We start from the raw sequence: 23,253 nt of genomic DNA, 5'->3' as shown, positions 1-23,253 counted from the left end.
GAATACACACCCACCAGGGACAGAGTGGAGAACAGACCCAGGGTTTGGGGGACACCCCGAGACGTGCTCAGGGCACCCGCCCACCTGCTCACTTAGCGGACGGCAAGACAAGATGTACCAGGACAGGCACGGTGTCCCTCTCTGAGAAGAACCCCAACCACCTAACCCTGTGACGCGTCCGCGAACACCTTTCTCCTTGGGTGACCCGCCAGGCTTGCGACCGACACTCAGAAACGCTGTGACCTTCCTTCCCTGGACATCCTGACAAGCCCCGAAGCGGAGTTGGGAGAATGACTGAGCTCAGGAGCACGTCAGAGGAGAGGCCACCGGTCGTGCGTGGACTCGCTGCTCTTCCTCGCACGCACGTGCCCCGGGCCTGAACACCCTCTCGGGGTTGCCACGCGGTAATTGTTGCCTTCCAGGTGATGGGAAGAAACGAGCAATAGCGTCAGTTCACGGTCACCGCCAAGTGGGGCAGAGCCGCCACCCCTGCCTTCCGTCCCAGTCTCCAGCTCTGTTACTAGCCCACGTTAAGATCAGGCTGGAGCCGGCACTCAGGCTGTCGAGCGGTGACCTAAGCACCGGGGCGCATCAACGGATTCAATCCTCAAAACGCCTCCGCGGGGCGGCAGTTCTGTCCCCTCTTTCCGGACGAGGAAATGGGAGGCCCAGAAAGGCTGAGGTTCTCCCTCGGGGTCGCAGAGCCGGCAAGTGTCAGAGCTGGGATCTGAACCCAGGCCGTCTGCCTCCAGCACCCGCTCGCCAGGCGGCCTGTCGGGCGCGTCACCAGCCATCTTCGGGCCGGCTTCCCCAGGGGCTGACCCGTGTGTCTGAAGAGTCCCGTTTTACCCTTGGCTTGTTTTTAAAAGAAACCCTAATGTGAAAGAATGTGTCTCCTGCTGTGAAATTTCTTACAAAATATGCATTTTGGGGGCAGCAAGTGTGTCCTGAGTGACAAAGGCACCTGGAAACACTGATGGAAATATTATGTCCGTATACGCATCCCTTTGGGACAATCGGAGTGAGTTTTATTTCCCAGTCAACAGGCCTTTGATCATTCACCACCCGGCAAAATTGAACGCCCGAAAATCGTGTGGCATGTACGCAATTATCAAGATTATATTACCCAAGACGCTAGCATGTGGCCAAATTTATCTCGAATTCTCCATAACTGTTTTGTAGTTTGGAGTCTGACATCACACAAAACTGCTCTATGCCCCCGAGTACATTACTGACAATTCATTACTCACGTGACTTCCTCAGGTGTGTAGGTTATTCTCTATCTGGGTTATTCGTTCTGAATAACAATCTCCATACAGCTTATCTCGTCTTGATTTTACCTAATCTCAGTGTCAACATCAGTGCTCAAAAAGATAGGGCTAGGGGATTAAGGGAAAAGGACACCAAGAACCCGGGATTAAAGCCTGGGGCAGCTAAAAAGGTGGTCTTCCTGATTTTACCAATGGGAATTTCTTAAGTTGTGTTACTTGGGTGGGTCTCTGAGGACCCAAGGAGAATGCGGATATTTCTTCGTGGGGTGTCTGCACCTGTCACAGAGAGCTAGGTGCTTCGGTCTGTGCCCTGGTTCTCATTAGGAGCATTAAGGCAAGCGTTTGGCACTCGGCGGGAATCAGACCCCAGCACTATGGCTGTGTAGACCACACTGACCGGTTGTGGAGGTTGTGACCAGAGGAAGAAATGGGATGGACCTCACAGCAAATTCTGCTTGGAGCTAGGGATTAACTTCCACTGGTCTAGATCCAGCCCCTGGAAGCCCCAGTTTCGATGTCCTAATAGGGCTGGAATAGAGACATAAATGCTTGGATGTGGGTTAAAGACGTGTTAGAACATTTGGAGGACACGTTCACCCCCAGAATGCGGTTGGCCATCACTTTGTATGCCAAAGCAGCCCAACTTAGCCGCCTGCCATTCAGCTACTCCCTCATTATAAATTTTTATTTCCTAATATCCCGAACTACTTGTGAACTTTCTGGGACGTACACAGTCCGCTTTGGAGATCATGGGTCTATCCGAACAAAGTCATGACCATTGAACGTACTGAAAATGCAAGTGACAGATTCTCACACGATGCAGAAACCGGGCTTTCAAAGGACACACACAACATTCCACTGGGGCCTCATCCCCTTTCAGACGCTTCAGAGACAGCTCAATGTGACCATGTGAGTTTCTCCTCCTCCTATGCCTCCCTAAAGAAAAGCACGCAATTCAGAAAATCTTGAATGAAAGCATAAAGCTCAACAATGATATCCAGGAGTACTTGATAAGATTCTCATTCATAAAAGGTAATATGAACCAAGAATAACCACTCAATGTGAAGCCGAAAGAAAGCTATAGAGCACATCTCCTGTCCTGCAAGGGAAGATGATGTTGGTACCAAGAACGACCACGATCACATTGGCACAATGTAGCACAGGGTGGTCAGAGGCGTAACAGCAGAAATAAAGGTCTCCGGTAAGAAAACTTCATTCCTGATCACGACTCTGCCACTGGCTAGTCGTGTGTTGTTTTACCACTCGGCTTTCCTTTTTTGTCTATGAAATGTAACATCCACTAAAATGCTTTAGAAATGCAATGCGATGGGGGGAAAATTCAAATGTCAGAGATAACTGCCTTAGCACGGGGCCCTGGTGTAACCAGGGGCTGAGTTTCCCGCAGTACCTTCCACACTGGAAGGACTTGCTGTTTGCTGAAATCTTTATTGAATGGAACAGCAAGGTGCGTCCATGTGGGCAGGGCCACCTAGAACACCTCCACGTGAGTATGATGTATCTACTGACTGCAAAGCACAGAGGAGTAAATCCAGCTCGCGTAAATCCATTCTGGGGAGGCACGTGTGTCGGGGAAGGAGTATGTGTAGAGGGAAGTGGAAAGTAGACAGAAGAATAAGGACACAGCTAACAAGACTCATGCAAACTGAACCCCAACTTGAATCGGGGGTCTTCCACCATGCTGTGGCTGCCTCCTGGTCAGGCTGTGTGCCCGGGGAACCATGCAGGCAGGTGGACAGCAGTGGCTCACACAGGAAACGGTTCTCTATCGAGGAAAAAGAGGACACTTTCCCAAACTCATTTCATACTCCTCATTCCTACCTTACCCTTGAACTAGTTCCATTTTGCCTTCTAGGCAACCATTCATATCCATTTAAATCCCACCTGACCTATGCAAAATGTTCATGGTTTTCAAAAGGCAGAGACCCCATTTGATTTGTATCTGGCCCCGCATCCCTCTGATACCACACCGTTTCCTCCTTTATTGCAGGAAAATGATGCTCCTTGTCACTTCCACGTAATGCCTTTGCTTGGTCCCTCCTTTAGCAAAAAAGATAGTCACATATATAACTAAGAATTTGGAGAAGGGACTTTCCTGTTTTCCGGAGTGGTGGATTTGGGGTAATGAAGGGAAGGAGATTAACTGTTCTTTATTACATGACAGCCCCGGGGATAAAGAGAAGACTGATACATGGGACTGCATTAAAATGAAGAAAGTCCATTCATCGAAAGACATTAAGAGTGTTAAAAGGCAAATCACAGAGTAAGAAAAGATATTTGCAATACATATATTCAACCGAAGACTTGTAACTAGAATATACAAAGTAATTCTTACAAATAAATACATGAGACAGTCATCCCAGTTTTTAAAAAAAGGTGGGGGGGGGGGCAAAAGACTTGAATAGACCTTTTACGAAGAGGATACCTACAAAGGTCGTCAACATAATTCGTCCTCAAGGAAATGCAAATGAAACCCACAATGAAATACACAAGCCCTAGAACTGCTACATTTAACGCGGCAAAGCAACAGAACCATTCTGGTGAGGATGTGGAGCAGTTCAAATTCTCAGCCCCGCTGATGGGAGTGGAAAATGATGCAGCCACACTGAAAACTTGTCTGTCACTATTAATAAATCTCTGCATACGGGAAGATCCAGCAACCCCTCTCCTAGGAATGCAAATGTCTATTTGTGCCTCCAAAGACTTGCCGGAGAAGGTTCTTGGAAACACGATTCATGGTAGCCCCAAACTGGACACAACCTACATGTCCATCAACAGCAGAGGTGAATAAATAGTAGGATCGTCATAAAAGGGACTAATAGAGAAAAATGCACAAACTTAGAAAAGTGCAACAAATTAGAAGAAAAAAAAATCTCACAAATATAAAGTTGAGAGAAAGAAGCCAGACCGAGAACACACACTTTTTGAATCCATCTATATAAAGTTTAAAATTCAGCCAAACTATTTGCTGGTGATGAGTCAGGAGACTTTTTTTTTTTTTTCTTCCCCAAAACTGGCAGCAGGAGTGCGTGTTGTCTGGGGAGGACAGAGGGGACCCTGGCATGCTGTTACTACTCTACCCCCAGGAGCTGTTTACCTTGTGAAAATGCATCAAACTGCCCGTGCACAATTTGCACATTTTTCTGTATGATATTTCAATAAAAAGTTTGTTTTAAAAACCAATGGAAAGCTAATTCGATAAATTAATTTGATTAAGCACTTTGATAAATGCCTCCTAGTGGTTGCTCTGTGATACTCAGAAACTAACATATTCTGTCTTCCCCAAAAGTGATTGAAGATAATTAGAAATTCTCAGAAGCTAGATTCAGTTATGCTTAAATTTTCCCTGACATAGGAAACTCACTCTTGAAATGACCTGTAATCAGAGCACCTGGGTGGCTCAGTCAGGGTCCTGGGATCAACCCCACGTCAGGCTCCCTGCTCAGCAGGGAGTCTGTTTCTCCCTCTCCCTCTCGCTCTGCCTGCTGCTCCCCTGCTTGTGCTCTCTTGCGCACGCACGCATGTGTACTCTCTCTCTCTCTCAAATAAATAAATAAAATCTTAAAAAAAAAAATAAATAAAATTTATTTATTTTTCATTGAGAGAAGGAGAGAAGCCTGAGCAGAAGCAAAATTTATTAGTTTAGAGGTAGGAAAAGCATCTCTATCTCCAGTTCACGCAGAGATCAGCTCCGTTATGGACGGGACTCAGGAGAGAATGGTTCAAGACACCAATATTTATCTCTTGGGATCCTAAAAGAATTTTTGGAATATGATGAGTCCCAAAGGGCTAGAGACCCTTTCCAGAGTCACACCCTGTATCAGATATCACAGAACCATGACCAACTCATCATCAGCGTTTGAAGCTCAAAATCCCCAAGCACACGCAACAGGGAACCCATTTCTTCCATCAGAGCCTTTACTGGAGTCATTTCCCAGAGCTGTCTCCCCTGTGCAATTACAAATCAATTTCCTTAGACTCTCATTTAAGATGATTCATCCCCATTTTCAATCCATTGCCCCATTTCTTACTGAAGACCTTAGCTTTCTGGCAGGAAGGTCCAGTCTCCCGGTGCACACACGCCTCTCATTTTCCCCTGGGGTCGTTCTAGTTTCTTTTCAGGCTTTCTGAGGGGACCAAATCATCTGAGATCTGTGGATGAATCATTTGTTCTCTTCGTGTCCTTCCCCCAAAGCCATGCCCCATCCCAGCCCGTTCAAGGCAGCACTGCAGAAGAGGAGTTCTGGGTTTGGCGGCCGTGCCAGGAGGTGATGGAGAGGGACTCCGCCATCTCTGCCATTCTCCCCAAGCTCTGTTGGGCACGGGTGACAATCACTCAGTCACGTCTGAAGTGCAATGCAGGGGTACTTCCACGTTCCCCATGGCTGTCCCATCCTTTGCGACATCCTTTCTATAGGAGTTCTGGGTTCTTCCCTAACCCTAGGTTGAGCACAAACTCCTCCCAGTCTGTCTGGCACATCACATGACAGGAGTGTTAAAGCTCTAGCCCTGGACACAATTCTGGAACAGATGAGCGTCCCTTATGTCCCCAGATCCCAGTTTGTACGTCCTTTCTCCCTTCGTACTATCCGTTCAGTCCCGTGTCCTCGATAAACCCACGCCGAAGGTCTATCTTACCGAATCTGAACTTAACGAATTACATCTGCAAAGACCCTATTTCCAACTAAGGTCACATTCTGAGGTTTCAAGTAGGCATGAATTTGGGGGGGACACTGTCCAACTTGCCAAAGAGAAAGTTCTTCTTAATGGTGCAAACCAGATAAACATGGGTCTAAAGGCGGCGAGCCATTTATGTGCTTTAAGACATTGCCTCAAAGGAACCTCCCCCAGCTGAACCCTGAGTGCTCAGCTCACTTCTACCATTTGCTTCAGATTCTAACTACACATTTATTTAAATAATATAAATACAGTGGACCCTGCCCACATCAGCTGCTTTTTTCTCTGTGGAGCAGAAGGAACCCCTGATCCAGGCAGACACTGGGGATAGAGACAGGAGACCCCCTTTCTAAACACTGCTGTTGGGCTTCCGTGCTGAGGGGTGCACAGCCAGCGAATGCCCTGCTGGACAAAAGGCCATGGACAGAGAGGAGGAAAGAAAGGTCTTCAATTCCAGACTACTCCCCTGTCTCTTATAGGCACAGCTAGACATCTCACTGCTTGAAGCTGGCCTTATCGTCCAAACCCAGATACCGAGCTCCTTCCAGAGAAATGTGTATCCATGAGAATTCTAAAACATATGGCTTAAGGAAACGTAGCAAGCACATACGATCTAATCTTCGTGACAGTGCCTGTGGACTCTGCTGACCCTCCCAGAACTGCTCTGGGAGGATTTTAAGCCACCAGAGAATCCAGGACTCAGCTGTAACTGCCAGGAGCTAGAGGGCTGGAGCAGGTGGCAGCCCAGCCCAGGAGCCAGAGGGAGTCCTTTCCCCTGATGGCTGTGCTGTTTCAGGGGCTGCGCCCACCCGCAGGGGCCAACCCCGGTGCCGGCAGGCGTGTGTCCAGGGTCGTCCCCTTCCTTCCGCTTCCCAGAATTATCTATTGACACATCCCCAGAAACCATCTAGTAATCAGATGTGTTTTTTCTGTCTCTGCAAGGCCCTGTGTGTGTGTATTTGTGTGTGTGTGTGTGTGTGTGTGTGTGTGTGTGTGAACACGCACACATACACCCTGGAGGGCTTTGCTTTCTGAGATGTCTTAGCAAAGACTCTCCAACGATAATTAGACTTGTCCTGCAGAAGACTCTCAGCTCGTTCCTGCCAACCATCACTCTAACAAGATTATATTCGAGCAGTGGAGTAGCCAGGGGTGAGTCCGCTCAGGAGTGGGCTTTCCTGCAGAGCTGACTGTTTAAAATATTCTTAGGAACTCACAGGCCCCTGGGTGGCTCAGCTGGTTAAGCCGTGAAGCATCTGACTCTTGGTTTCAGCTCAGGTCGCGCCCCACGTCCAGCTCTGGGCTCACTGAGGAATCTGCTTCAGATTCTCTCTCTCCCCCTGCTCAGTCTCGCTCTCTCTCAAATAAATACATAAAAAATAAAAAATAAAAAAGACATGATTTAAAAAAATATTCTTAAGACTCTAAATGCAGTAGGGGCGCCTGGGTGGCTCAGCTGGTTAAGCGTCTGTCTGCCTTCTGCTCAGGTCATGATCCCAGGGTTCTGGGATCGAGCCCATCACTGGGCTCCTTGCTCAGTGGGGAGCCTGCTTCTCCCTCTCCCTCTGTCTCTCACCCCGGCTTGTACTCTCTCTCTCTCTCTCAAATAGATAAATAAATAAAATCTTAAAAAAAAAAAAAAGAACTTAAACGCAGTAGGCTGAGCGCACACAGCTCCGCAGCTGGGGAGACCTAGGTCAGGAGCCCACCCCCACCCATCGCTAGCCGTGTCACCTTGGGCCCTCTTGAGCTCCTCGGTCCCCCATCTGCAAACTGCAAGAACGGCACCTAGCTCACGTCATCGCGGAGAGAGTTAACCGGAGGCGTACGTGCAGAGCAGCAAGCCAGTGGCCGTCAGGTCGATCAACGGCAGCAAGAGCTGCGCCGGTGTTCGGGTGGACAGGCCACGTGTGTGCCGTGGCAGAAGCAGTCCACGGCACACCAACACAGAACTTCATGGCTTAGCAAGTGACGGGTCACAGCTAGCTCCACCCCAGCTCCGCCGGGAGCTTCCCAAACGTCAGCCTGCTGAACATTTCCCCAGGGTCGTTTCTACCAGTGTCCCCAGGTGCAGGACATTCCAGTGCCACCACTCGCAGAGCTCACTCACCCCTGGATCCACGTGTAAACTGAACTCCTCCAACACACACATGCCCAGTAGTTCGTAAACCCCCAGGGGGCAGGGAGTTTGTCTACCTTGTTCTCTGGTACCCAGAACAGTGTCTGACACGGAACAGGGACATCATCAACAACAACAGCCACACCACGGCTCTAGGATTGCTATGAACTGAATGTTTGTGTCCCCCCAAATTCAGATGTTGAAGCCCTGACCTCCGACGTGATGGTGTTGGAGGTGGGTCGCTGGAGGTAAGGAGTCTAGTTAGGGTTAGGGGAGGTCCTGGGGGTGGGGCCTGCATGATGGGATCGGTGGCCTGATAAGAAAAGACCAGAGCCATCCGTCTGTCTACACCATGAGGACACAGCGAGACAACACCGTCCGTCAAGGGGGAAGTGAGCCTTCCCCGGGAACAGACCTGCTAGCGCCTTGACCTTGACCTTGGACTTCCAGCCTCCAGACCTGAGAGGCAGTTGCTGAAGCCGCGAGGTGTTCGGTGTTTGGCTATAGCAGCCGGAGCTGGAGGGACAGCACAACCTGTCCTCAGACTTCAGACGCATGATCCCACTTGGTCACCACTGCCTGTCATGACTGTAGCACGGACACATACGGAGATAAGTCGCTTGCCTCCTGCCGAGTTCTCTGCTATTGGCAGCGCCCGGAGGCCCCTCACTTCTCGGGAAGGGGCGGGAGGGATGCGCCGCTAGGACAGGCTGACCCTCCTGCGTGAGAGAGAGGGGCGGGAAGGACAGACACACAGAGTCCGGGAAACCTAGAAAGGGAGGGAAGGAAGATAGTGAGAGAGAGAGAGAGGCAAGACGACATTTTTTCAGCATCCCCAAAGGAGCGTGTCCTTGGACCCCGGTGGCTGGCAGCCACTGAACGAGGAGCGGAGCATGCGCGCAAGAGCCCCTGGGTGCTGCACCCCATGGAGTCCGGCGATCTCAGAAGGGGGGCTGCGAGTTTTCAGGGACTCCCCACTGGACTTCAGACTGCGGTCCTTGGATCACACTTGCTGTTACACACGGCACATACCCCGGAAAGTCACAATGCTTCTAACATACCACCTGGGCAATACAATCCTGGAAAATCAATCCTAGAAAGTCCTAGAGCAAAGGAAGGAGGCAGGCAGCGGGATCTCACATCAAACGTGATGAACACGTATCTATGTACGGTCAGAAGCTTGTAGAAATAGCCCCCCGGACTCAGCATGCAGTGTCCAGAGGGGCTTGCCCGTCTCCTTTGTCTCCAGCACCCTTCCTGGCAGACATCGGCTCATCACCTCAGTCTTGGGGCTTGTGCTTTGTCCTCTTCTCAATGGTGTCTCTGTTCTGTGGGGACAGTTAGGTCACTTAAGAATCAGATGAAAGCACTGGACATTTTCCCCCAGAATAACACATACAGCACTTTGCAAGTCATGTCATGAAATTCATAGGCCCTCTGCCACCCTTCCATGTATTCTCCTAGGGTCTTTGGCCCCCGGAAACAATTCTATAGGTGGCATTATACAAACAAAGTCTCAACAATGCACGTAGGCATAACGGGGTTATTCTGCGGACATCACGCAACTCACCCTTACACCTTGGTCTAAAGACCTCAACTCCCATCTACTGATACTCCAGAGTTTGCAGAATCAAATAATCCAGTATAATCTATTTGCTCCTTACGATTTTTCAGGGGAAGTAGAGAGGCTTTTGAGGTAAGCTTTCACTGAACTGACCCTAGATAACCAAGAAGTACATTATATTTTTTCTCAATTTCAAAAGCTAGCAGATTTCTGTTGGTAGAGAGAGTGCTTTTCCCCAGTCCTTCTCGATTCCTTGCAGAGGGGCGCCATTCATGCGATGCTCTGGTCCCGTGCTAGCCCCTCACTCATTCTTGGAGGAGGGTAACTAACCATCCGTGCATCCTGGAGCTAAGGCATTCATGCACTTGGGTGGAGACCTTGGGTGCGGTTTTCACCAGACGGTCCTCCTATTCAGGAATTTAGGTCTCGTCCTTTCATTCTTTCCTAATCCATATAAAATCAATCCAGGTATCTCCATGCCCCGCCTACATATCTACCCTCTCAAGCTGATATACTCCCCTTTCTGGCTTCTGTTTACTGAAGGAAATCTACGCCATCTACCCATTGCTTTCCCAGACTCACCAACCCCAGGGCTTGTTCTGCAAACTGTTCTCATTATATTCTGGTCTTCAAGTGTGAAGCACTTTCTCAGCTCGATGGGTCTTCGGATGCTTACCTTCCTTCTTCTTGGCCAACTTTCCAACTCTCCGTCTGCTGTATGGTTTCCTGAAATGCTCACCTTGCCTCACCTAAGCAATCCCACGTAATTTCATGTCCCCTGACGCCTCCATCCTTAGACAAAAATGTAAATATAATGAAGTATATTACATGAACGTATTAACAGAAGGAAAGCTATAAATTCGCACATTTCCCCATCTCTCTTCCTTGATAATTCCACTAATCCTTGAGATTCATGCTGGTCTGCATGTGACCAGTTCCCATGTTGGGCTCATGGAGTCAACTCGGTCACCAGACAGTCTGTCCTCTACTTTTTAGGTTATTGTGTTTTGGTTTCAAATGATGTTACAAATGGCACTCATCACCTGTGACGACTCTGCCGGTGACAGAGAACAGAAAATTTGGATCAATCGGTAGGTGGGTTGTTCGTTGGGTGGTTGCTTTAGCTGCTAAGCCATGCAAGATCTCCTGATGCTTCGGCCACCCTCAGGAGTGCTCGTTCTGAAGCACCTGCTGGCGTGGGGATGACTACACAGAGCTGGTCAGACCAGTGGGATTCCCATTTCCCTCCCACACAATTCCCAGACGAATTCCACCAGGGGATGCACTGGTCCCTGCTTTCCACGCTCCTTTCACTGGAGTCAAAGGATTTAAAATCCTTCTCTGGTTGCTTAAGTGAAATTGCGGTCTCGTCCCAAACCCCGTATTAACAAAGCCGTGGCACTGTCCTCAGCGTTTAAGAAAAAAGGAGGAAGCCAGGGCTACCGGCTTTAATACGCTCAGCAGTGAGCAGATTTATACAGCAACCACCGGTACCGATTAACATGGCGAAGATGGCATGGAAGGCATTTTTCTTGCTCACAGCTGGAATTCTAAATCCAATATTTCCTTTAGTTCTTGATACCCTGTTTCTAAGATAAAGTATTTTCTCCAGACTTAGCTGCAGTGACTGAGGAGAATCAAGTCCTTGGCTGTGTTTTAGCAGCTAGACCGCATCCTAAGACAGGTGTATTTTCTGCTTGCTCCGTGGATGAAAGCAGCCACAGTTCCCAGTGCCTGCCACCTGCTAGCCATGACACAACCTGCAACAAATCATTTGTTCATCTGGTCTTCCCTTCGCCGGCACATCTGGACATGGGGCTCAAATGAAATGCTTCTTACTGTCAGGTGCTTCGTGACGTCTAATGGAAGGATGTGGAGTAAACAAAGCTGTGTCAGTACCCTACCCTGGGATGTCCCTGTTGCTCCCCTGCTCCAACAGGACCAAACCAGCAATGCTCTTTCCCCCCAGAAAGATGAACCCCACGATGGCTCCTTATTTCACCACTGACCGATGGAAAGAGCCAAGTTCCTACATTAAAATTAGAATCCTCTGCTTGGAGAAGTTTCAGGTGCTTCCAAGAGCAGAGCTGTTAAGTACACAGCACCTCGCTTCTTCCCGATGGTAACAGTGGGATGGAGCCCGCAATGAGCAGGTTGCAAGGAGGGAAGCCAGTCTGCAAGCACCACAGACGGGACGTGTTATAAAGGAAGACAGTTCTCCTGTTATTCTTCACGACCAGGAATGAGCTTTTACGGCAGTAATTAGATTGGTAGAAGCGAAGTAGTTGTGGTCTAAACATAAGATGAGTGCAAATGACAAATAAAGAAAGTGGAAGAAGTCTTGTAAGCCCAGCAGATTGTCTGAAAAGCTGACATCAAGGCACATCTGTGTTTCCCAGGTTTCATGAAGCCCTATAGCCAATTTAGAGAACCATTGAACTTTCAGTGCCTGAATCCAAATTCAGACTTTTTCAGGCTCACTGGATGTCACCCTGTGCAGGCAGGCTTTTCTTTGTTCCTTAACAACGCCAGCTCTTGCAATATCGGGAAAGCTTACAATGTATTTGCAAATCCTTAAAATCCACGTGTAGTGAGATATTCTCCAGCCAGGAGAACAAGACCAGAGTTGCTCGCACGTCAAGAACAACCTCGCTCTGTGGTTTGTCTAGTATTCACCTGATGTCTCAGCCTGTTTCCATACCTTTCAACAGGCATGACATCCAAAATTTCCTTTCATTGGGCTAAATTAGGTCATGAGCAGCTATTTAAAATAGCACCGACCCCCTGTGACACCGCATACGATAAAAAGATTGTTGTCTGTATGTTTTAACTTTTCATCTAGACATTCTGGCATCAAAGTGTATTAAACCCAGTTTAACTAAGGACCTCCACAAAAATCCTGAAGTCCCCTGGGTGAAAATAACCTTTAACCACAATGAAATTTGTCTAAACAGTGAGGTTAGTTATAAATTCTACCTTGAAAAGAACGTTTTGCCAAGAGATCTATTGTACATACTTCTCAAACGGCTTGAGGCTTCTTTTCTCCACTTGCTGCCAGGGTTTTTTCTTATACACTCACAAGCAGGGCAAATTGTCACTCCCGATTACGTTCCTACTGTTTCATAAATACCACAGTGAGTATTAACAGCTTGTCGAAAAGTTCTTAATGAAAATTTGAACAGTTTTATGAACACAGTTCAGTTTGACAACCCTTTCATAGTGAAAGGCAGGCCGAAAAAAAAAAAGAACCATTCTTTACCCATTATTTTTATTTTTCTTCATTTATAATTTTTGGATGTTATAACTGGCTTCTGAATCTATTGGCCCAGGTTGTCCACAGCTGGAGGGATGAATGAGACACACTGAAGATGTTCTGCTTTACAAAAGTCCAAGAGCTGGTACAGTTCTCAGTACCAACATACAGCCAAAGATCTTAGCCCCCCAAACTCCATGAAAAGGCACCTGAAAAACCCGAGTGTTTCTCAACCCTAGCTCGTGTGAGAATCGTCTGGAGAGCTGTAAAAATACTGAGGCCTAGGCCTCACCCCAGGCTAATTAAATCAGATTTTCTCATTGATACATTGGCCCAGAGTGGTCATTGGAGACAATTACAGAATCAATGCACAAAGCTTTTATTATCACTTAGAAGTTTCCATCTGTGATTGTAGTGAGTCGAACAGTGCTCCCTCCCCCAAATTCATATCCATGCAAAACCTCAGAATGTGACCTTATTTGAAAATAGGGTCTTTGTAGGTCCAATTAGTAAAGGATGAATATGAGCTCGTATGGACAAGGTGGCCCTAAATGCAATGACTCATGTCCTTATAAGAATAGCAGAGGACACAGAGAGACACAGAGACACCTACAGAGAAGACAGACATTGAAATCAGAGGCAGGGACTGGAGTGAAGCAGCCACAAGCCAAGGAATGCCCGAGGCCACCTCAGCTGGTGGAGGCAAAAAAGCTTCTCCCTTTGGAGGGAGCATGGCCTTGCGGACACCTTGATTTTGAACTGACAGCCTCCGGAAGTGTGGCAGAGTCAGTTTCCTTCGTGTTTGGCCCCCTCCCCTTTATGGCACTCTGCTGCAGCAGCCCCAGGACACTAATACAGCAAAGCTCTCCTCATTCTTGGATTCCAGAGAAGACTACTGAGGAAGGCCATTTCTTAACTCCAACGGACATTTCGATCATACCATGAACATGCCCTGGATCCTTTCCCAAAACGGAGCTATTCTGTGATCTCACGTCTGTGGGAATCCAAAATTAGGGTAGGCGTTGAACCCCTGACTTTTCACCTTCTGTATTGTTCTCACTCCTATCTGCAAGACCGGAAGCTTGAATGGCTACTCTACCTCCCCCAACACTACTTCAGATCACCTTCCAGGTGATCTAGAGAGAAGCAAATTACGACAACGTCGTAATTCCCCAAAACTGTCCGCGGAGACAAAGCGCGCCATGATTGGGCCCTCTTGACGCACACTCTTCACCACGTCATCAACTATTGATGTCGTAAAAGAAAAACTTGTTTTCTTTTGGAATACCGAGGGCACCTGGGTGGCTCAGTCGGTTAAGCGTCTGCCTTCGGCTCAGGTCATGATCCCACGGTCCTGGGATCGAGCCCCACGTCTGTCTCTCCGCTCAGTGGGGAACCTGCTTCTTCCCTCTGCCTGCCACTCCCCCTGCTCATTCTCTCTCTCTCTCTCAAATAAATAAATAAATAATGTTAAAAAAAAAAAAGAATACAAGGTGTCGAGTGCTGTAGGGTAAGGGTCAGTACCCTTTCGTCAGGCTAAAAGACTAAGCTATAGTATTACTTGTCAAGACAAGAGGTGGAAAAGTAGGGGCAGAGGGACTGGTCTGAATGTTCCATAGATTGCTGTTTCTTTAGCCCAGGACATTTCTCTATGTAACTGAAACAGTATTTTGAGGGGGAAGAAAAAATTCCTTTAGTATTTGCGAGGCACTCTGATATTTTGTACTCTCTCCTTTGAATCTGACATTGACGCACTAAATTGATTTCATGCCCCACAAACGAGTCACAACTCTCAGCTTAGACGATGCCTACCTGGGGAATCTGACAATGGGATGGGCATTAGATCACAGCCAGAATCATGGCTCTCTGGGTTGGTGTCATAAAGGTGTTGTGGTTCTCCAAGAAAATGCCCTTATTTTTTTAGAGACACAGTGAGAAGCAAATCTGGACTACTCATTTCCTTCCCCACACCGGTGCCCTGACTAGCTTGACTGGGCGAGCAAGCCGCTCGGCAGTGGGACAGCCAGGCCTTGGGGTGACGTGGGCACACCTGCTGGGTAAGGCTGGCTCCTGGGCCCAGCAGGCACACCAGCATTATCCCCAGGCCTGGAGCTCTCCTGATGTATTTCTCATTATATTTAGAGAAACTAGGTGTCCCCACCTCCTCCTCCAGCCATGGGGCTCCCAGCCTGTGTGTCCAGACGGGCCCCTTCTGCTGCACCTTGGCCACGGTGGGCACAGAACATGGATGTCTGGCTTATGTCACAGAATATCGGGAGCAGGGAATTCAGGCGGCACCCTGCTGTTTCTCTACTTGTAAGTGTTCCCTCAGGAAAGCCTAGGATACTTCTGTATCACGTGGCACTAGGGGTCCTCTTGCATGACAAGGTGAGTAAGAACCAGATGGCATGATGCCTCGGAGGAGTTTGCTTTAAAATACCTCAGCTAAGCGGAGCAGAGGGAGAGGGAAGGCAGATGGGACATAATCCTGACGACGGCTGGATCCGTCTGGTGGATTTGGGCGAATTCATTTTCCTAATCTCTTTATTTTGTGTGTTTGAACATTTTCTTAATAAAAAGTCTAAAGAAACTCCCGCTATCTTAGAAAATCACATGTTTCTCAGCTCGGACATTGCATCATAACTTTGAGATTCTTGGAGAAGGCTATCCATGGACCCTCAAGGGATCACTTGCTGGAAAAGTGCAAAGACAGAGAAAACAGAAAAATCCATGTCGTGAGGAACTTTTATCCAGAAGGCTTTTTATTACCCCCTCCCCCCGGCATTGACGGAGTAATACAGTGTAATACGGCCCACAATGTCGTCCTCTTCCTGTCCTGCTTTGTATTGTTTCTTATATTTTCATCTAAATGGCTAATTTCCCCAAATAAGTGGGAAACTGCTTAAGGAAAGGGATACTGACTAGCGCACTTTTACTTTTCAGCAGTCCACCTTTTGCATCTAGGCCTTCTGCGAACATTCTAAATTCACTGAGCTGAGTACTTACTTGTAGGTATTATCATTTAAATGGTTGGCACATGTCCTTGAAAAAAAAAGTTCATTTGCATCTGGTTTTAAAAAAAATGACGACTCACTTTTAAGCAACGTTTTCAACCAGAATACCATCACCTTGCTGATTAGATGAGGAGTTTAAACACACTGAGCGTTTATGTGTGGCAGCCCCTTGGCGAAGAGGTTTACATAAATTATCCTCGTAGAGCAGTTCCTCTCAGAAGCTACAGAGAGGGAAACTGAGGCATGGAGAGATCAAGTAGCTTTCTCTAGGGGACAAAGCTGTTTAGTGACAGAGCCAGACTGAGATCCCAGGAAGACAGCCTCGTGCCAAAATCCCTCCTCTCAGTGAGTACAGATCCTTTGTCACCGGTTCAGAGGGCCCATGAGAGATCTGTTTGAGTACCGGCTCCAAGTTGACTTGGAATTCAGAAACATGTCGTATAAAGATGTTAAAAAGGACTATCACGCTTCGCAAATATTGTTCAATTTAACCAGCATAAAGACCCCTATGTGCTCGCTGAGGGCTTTGGGACTGAGTTCACTCCAGCTATAAAACAGCTGGATCACGGATGCTAAGAGGAGCTCAAGGTCATGATGACGTAGTCACCATTGGCGAATCAATCCAAAACAATTACTGGAAAGGACAGAACAGAGTCCCCATGAAAAGAAGCAGAGTGTGGTAAAGTGACGAAGTCATGAACAAAGAAAACAACCAGAAGGACAGTCAAGAGCACAGGGGAGGCCAGATGTGGTCTCTGTGGGGAGTGTGAGTGGAGACCGGGCCACAGGAAGAAGAAAATCCTCAGTGGATTGGGAAGGAAGGGAGGAAGGGAGGATGGAAAGAAGGAAGGAAGGAAGGAGGGAAGGAAGGAAGGAGGGAAGGAAGGAAGGAGGGAAGGAAGGAAGGAGGGAAGGAAGGAAGGAGGGAGGGAAGGAAGGAAGGAAATCCTCAGTGGACTGGGAATCTGGGTGTCACTGCGTTCTCTCTTAGATACACAACAGAAGAAGCATCTCTCAGAGCAAATTAAGGAAAAAGCCTTACGGATAGAAAGGCTTTTTTTTTAGAGGAACTTTAGAGGAACCATCCAATACTGTGATCAAATAAGGGCAGAAAGAAGCTACACAGAGAAGCGGCCAGTTGGAGAACCAGCTTCTGAAGTTTGGCGTTAAGAAATTCATAAAAATCTAAGGAACGTGAACAAACCTAAAACTCCAACAACAGACTTTGGAAAAAGATTCTTCATGTGGTTCGTGGTTGGGAGGAGGAAACCGAAGACACGGCACAGTGAATTTCCTTACCCGCCACCTTAAGAGCGAAAACTCGGCCGCCTGAGGCAGCATGGTCTCAGGACCCGTAAGGTGCAGGGCGCACGTCAGATCCCAGGCAGTGTTCGTGTTCGCACGGCCAGAACTGGTCGAGGCAAAGTAACACAAAGCTCAGAGGATAAGCAAGTCCATCATTAAAAGACCAGCAGCTCACTGTATTTGGCTGGGTGGGTTTTTTTGAGATGCTGAAAGTTTCTCATGGGCTGGCGTCAATACTGCTGACCTTTACCCATTTCTCTATGATATTTTTACAAGAGTGCCTGCTTATCAATCTACCAGCTCCCTCTCACCACACACACGCACACACACACACACACACACACACACACACACACACACCCCATGAGGCAGATGTCACATCCGCATCCACAGAAAGGGACACCAGCTCTAGGAGGAGGCGATGGGGCCAGATGTCCAGTCCAGGTGGAAACAGCTGTCCCCACCTCATCACAGCAGCTCCAGGAACCCACAAGCCTGCTGGGATGAGCGAACGCCCACGATGCCACCCTCATTCCCGGCGCTCACGACAGCCCTTGTTTTCTGGAGCGCCCCACCCTGATGGGCAGTGTTCTTGTCTACAACGTAGCGTTTAAGACATACATCTATTTGAACGTCTTTTTTTTCCTATGGGAGTCGTAAACTTGGACTTGTTCCTGCTCCTGGTGTACGTGAGGCCGTCGGCGCAGCATCTCTGAAAGGAGAGAATTGCACCTGCTGGCCGAGGCTCCGCTCAGAAGCTGGGTGGGGAGGGCTGGGTGACGTCCTAACAGGAGGGGGGACAGGGGGGAACTCGTGACTCTAGGTGCATCACAACAGCATGAGCTTTAAAAAGCGAGCCCCCATTCCAGGGCTGCACTCCGCCTTTCCTCCAGGAGCCCTGGGACGAAGCATGCGTCTTGTAGGTCTCGTGCCGTGTCTGGTAAGCCGGAGCCGCAGCAAGAAGCCATGTCTCAGAGACAACGCACACGGGAGCCTGGCTGCCTCTCAGGGCTGAGAGGCCCTGATCCTTCTGTCCTAGCCCAGCCACGGCTCCCACCACTGCGGAACAGCTCCCCAGCTGGCATACCCACCGTCTTCAATCCCAGCTGGAATGAACAGAACTTCTCAGGAACAGCCGTACCATCCCATCCCCGAGCATGAACGCTCACTTGGACAGCAAGTCCTGTCTCTCATTCAGTGCATGGCTTGCTCATCAGTGTTTCCGTGGCCTCTTCGCGGGTGGGTCTATGACCTTGGCTTCCTCAGATGGGTCATCATATGGTCTAAACAGGGCACAGTGCCCAGGGATGATCCCCTTGAACCAGAGATTTAAAACCTTAAGGCTGGGGCGCCTGGGTGGCTCAGTTGGTGAAGCGTCTGCCTCCAGCCCAGGTCATGATTCCGGGGTCCTGGGATCGAGTCTCAGCAGGGAGTCTGTTTCTCCCTCTGCCCCTCCACCCGCTCATACTCCTGGCTCGCTCTCGCTCTCAAATAAATAATAAATCTTAAAAAAAAATTAAATAAATCCTGAAGGCCAATGAAAACATCACAAAAAACTTAAAGTCTTCGTGGGATGATGCAGGCTAAGCCAACTCATACCACGTAGAAATATAAATCAGAAAGGTATTTTATAAATGGAAAAGAAGAGTCAATTTTAAAACTGAACTATGAAATACTTTGTCCATTTGCGTTCACTGCACTCACGGCTTGCGGGTATAGTGTTTTCTGCCATTACCCGAGGGTGTTTGTATTGTAAAACCAAAGTTTCTATCCTGTAGGTAATGCAAAGTGTCTGATAAAACTTAAATGGTGGCAGTGACCTTGAACGAGGAAGATCGACCTGCATCAGAAAACCTCCGTTCGCCACCCTCCCAACAGCATAGAGCTCGCGACTCTGCGGTGGCTTTGTCTCTCCAAAAGACACATCATTTCCCTTTGTATCAGCCACTGTGCTCTTACATTAGCCTATTTTTCTGGGGAATAAATATTGATTTTTAATGCATGTGCACTAAAAATATTAAATATACATATACCTATGCTGTGACTTTGGGCCATTTTTTCTTTCTCTCGAAAATGGCACAAAATCATAAATGATTCATTTCACCGAGGAGTTAGCTACAAACATATCACTAAATGTTCTGATCTTTCAGTTCAACAGTATTGGGATATTTGGTGATAATAAATTATTAAAGGTGCCTCGGTCAGGAAAATGTCAGTGCCTCTTTCCTGAAGTGACATTATTTCTGTTTAGAAAAGAGCTGTCAAGAGAGAGCGGGAAGAACAGCAAGAGTTAAGGAAAACAGCATTTAGTTTTGCCGATGTCAAAAGTTTCCTCAAGGTCCAGGGGTTGATTTCTAAATGGGTATTTGTACAGAAGTGTCCAGATATCTGTAAGGATACCAAAATAGAGCAGCGAGCGCAAAGGGCAGTTAGAGATGTCTAGAAGGGGAAAACAAAGGTTTGTTTCTATAACAACTTGCTACTAAAATTAAGGACCAGTGAAATATTAAGCACGGCCCCGGGGTTCACTCCATCACAGTCTGTGATCCATCAAGGCTGATTGTGAAGCAACAGCATTATGCAGCTGGTGGACACACGGCTCAGGCTGCAAGAGCACAGGGCCCGGTGCGGGGGGCTCCCCAGGGAAAGTCATCTAAATCCGCAGAACCAGGGGGGCCAGGCTGGGTGCCGCACTGGATGTCCAAACATAAGATGCAATAAGAGTCCAGAGACGAGAAAGAACACAGCAGGTATCTAGCGGGCCCCGGAGCTGAAACTGTAAGCATAGATAATATTTGGGAAGGAAAAGGACAAATCTTTTTTTTTTTTAATTGTGGCTTAAAAAACACCCATAAAACGTAATTTCCCATCTTAACCCTTTTTAAGCGTACGGTACAGCAGTAATGTGAACGATCCGCATCTTGTCGTGCCATAGATCTCTAGAACTTTCCGTCTTGCCACAGTGAAACTATACCCAGTGACCGGCTCTCCTTTCCCCTCCCCCGGCCCCCGGTGACCACCATTCTACTTCTCCTCTCTATGGACATGACTACTTTAGAATCAGCAGGTAAGTGGAATCTCGATATCTTTTTGTGACCGGCACATTTCACTTAAGCACAATGTCCTCGAGGCTCCTCCCCGTGGCAGGATTTCCTTCCTTTTTAAGGCTCAACAATATTCCAGTGTGTGTATAGACCACATTTTCTTTACCCGTTCTTGTGTCAGTGAACATGTCGGTCATCTCCACCTCTTGGCCTCTGTGAATAATGCTGCTGTGAACACAGGTGTGCAAAGACCTCTTTGAGAGCTGTCTTCAGCTCTTCCGGGCATATTCCCAGAGTGGGACTACTGGATGATATGGTAATTCCGTTTTTAATTTTTTTGAGGAACTCTGCAAAGGAGCAAAACTTTTGGGGAAGGCAACTCCGTGATTCAGGAACGTTACTGCCAATCAAGGTCGGTGCGGCTGGATCAGAGGATTCCGAGAGCGGGACACAAGTGTGGCAGGTGAACAGAAGCAAACTCACGAAGCCCCAGGAAATGGGCAGAGACCTGGGAGACCCCGGAGCAAGTGCTGGGGGAGGACAGCAGCTCTCTGCCGGCTGCGGCACGGCAAAGCAAAGTGCCGAAAAGACCAGGTTAGCAATTCGTTTATCAAGCACGTGACCCAACTATTCTAGGCGCTGGGGGAGCCGGCAGTGAGCATTACCGGTGAGCTCCTCACACAGGCTGCAATTGTAGTGCAGGAAAAAGAGGATACACGAGCAGTTGTGTGTGTGTGTGTGTGTGTGTGTGTGTGCTCATGAGCACGTGTGTGAAACAAACCAGAATGATGAGTGCTATGAAGAGGGTGTTAGATAGTGTCCGAGCAGACACCAGACTGGAGCAGAAGAGCAAGGCTGAGGGACACCTAAGGTTAAAATGTTCCGAGCAGCAGCAACTGCGGGTGCAAACAGCACAAGGTGAGACTGTGCAGGTGTGCCTGGCGGATGGTGGGATGGACGGCATGGCCACAGCCGGGAGAGGACAGGGACAGATCGAGAAGGGCCGACAGGTTGTCAGACCATCTCAAGGACTCGGGCTTTTACCCTGTGTGACGGGAAGGCATGTCGGAAGGACCCTTCTGGCTGCTGCACGGGGCACAGACGGGAACGTCGCAGGTGTGGGATGAGAGCATCTGGTTGGGATGAGGTCAGAGACCAGGCATGAGAAGGTGGCTCGGACTCAGGGGATATCGAGAACCGGGTAAGAAATTGTGGGCTCCTGGCCGTATACAGAAAGAAGGGTTGACGGGATTTACCGAAAAGTTGGATGTAGAAAGAAAGAGGCATCTTACGTGACTCCAAAGTTTATAGCACGAGTGACAGCAAGTTTGGCATCGCAATTACCGGTGTGTGAAAAAGTGGTGGGGGAGGAAGTTGGTCTTTTTGTGGGGTATCAGGTATCTCGAACACAGCTGGATTTGCAGAAGTGTGCAGTTTGGACTGGAGCCTGCGCACGGAGATTGCTGGGCTGACTGGTCTGCAGTGGGATGGGTGGGCTGCGCGGCAGGGTGACCGGCATCAGCAGGGGCTCGGGGAGACCGCCCTACGGGAAAATGACAACTGCTGCCCGCAGACCAAAATAACGAATCAATGAGATCTCAGAGGCTCCGGATCAGAGACAGGAAGAGGCGCAGGAGATAGGGTTTAGGTCTTGTTAAACTGCACCTTTTCCAGTCCCAATACCATGTGAATCTAGCAATTTCATGGCTAAAACGCAAACCCACGTAACTGCTCTGATGACGTTTCCGTCCGCTGGCAAGACCCAGTGACATGATTTTGCTGAGCGTTGCTGGAAGGGAGGACTGCGTACATTTGAAGCTTGCATTGTTGCCAACGTACTCGATAAAGGCGGGCTCACAAATGCAAGTTTTCAAGAGCCTTTCACCTTTGTTCATCAGCTTTTCACAACTGTACAAAGGACTCCCTTGTGCAGAGTCCAGTCTCAGGGCTGAGGGGAGCAGGACCCTTTCTCAATAAGAGTATTGACCCGACGAGGAAATATTCTTGGACGAAGTATCAGTTCCATGGGTATAAGCATTTGTCAAAACTCGCTGAGTTGTATAATTACAATCTATACATTTCTCTGTACATAAGTTATATCCCAATTGAGGCAACGGAATACACATCCAAGGCCGAGCATATTGGTCGGAGGGTAGGAGGCTTGAGGGGCAACAGACGGTGCTGTGACCCCTAGTAGAAATCATGCCAATAATCAAGCACCGTGACTCCCAGCTCAGTCCAGGCCCGTCTCAAGTCACTGCAAAGAACCACGGGCATTTGGTCGAGGGAACACACGAGAAGGGAGTGCAAGCACATACCAGATCAAACCGGAAAACCCTGGCAGGAAAAAAAAAATCAAGGTAAAATTGGATCAGGTCTGAGCCCACATGACACAAAGTCTGCAAGACACAAGGTAAAAGCACAGCCAAGCCAAAGCACGTCCAGGGGCTCGTGTGGTCGCGGGAGCCATGGCGGGTATCTGAGGGCAGCAGGCGTGAAGCCGACCAGACGGGTATGTGCCTTCTCCCGGGCACGCAGCACACCTGCCGCCTGCTCCTCGCACTCCAGCAGCCCTGTTTGTGTCTTCTTATTAAACTGGACTAAAGAGAAGGGATACTCTTCTTTCTTTTTAACCCATTAGCTCACAACGACCCTTGGTGCCCCATCTATTATGATGTTGCAGCGAAGCAAAAAGAGAACAATGATCTCTTATGCGGACATTTCCCAGCGGTCCTGGAAAAGTATGTTTGAACACACAGGGCTGGTCACGTGTGCTTCTCCCGATGCCCAACCGGCCTCCACCCACCACAATGGAAGGATCGAGATGACAATGGTATTCATTTGTAAGAAAAGGAGATTATCAACAGGTGTCACAGGAAACAGGAAACATCGATACATTTTGGAAGACACGGAGTGGACGGGAGTGGCCCAGGGCCTGCAGGTAAAGACGATGAAATGTCTGCAAAGGGGTGACATTTATGAGAAGGG

This window comes from Ursus maritimus, unplaced genomic scaffold (genome assembly GCF_017311325.1).
Source record: "Ursus maritimus isolate PB19 unplaced genomic scaffold, ASM1731132v1 scaffold_31, whole genome shotgun sequence".
Classification (NCBI taxonomy): Eukaryota; Metazoa; Chordata; class Mammalia; order Carnivora; family Ursidae; genus Ursus; species Ursus maritimus.
The sequence above is the reverse complement of the archived record's forward strand: the minus strand, read 5'-3'. Positions refer to the sequence as shown.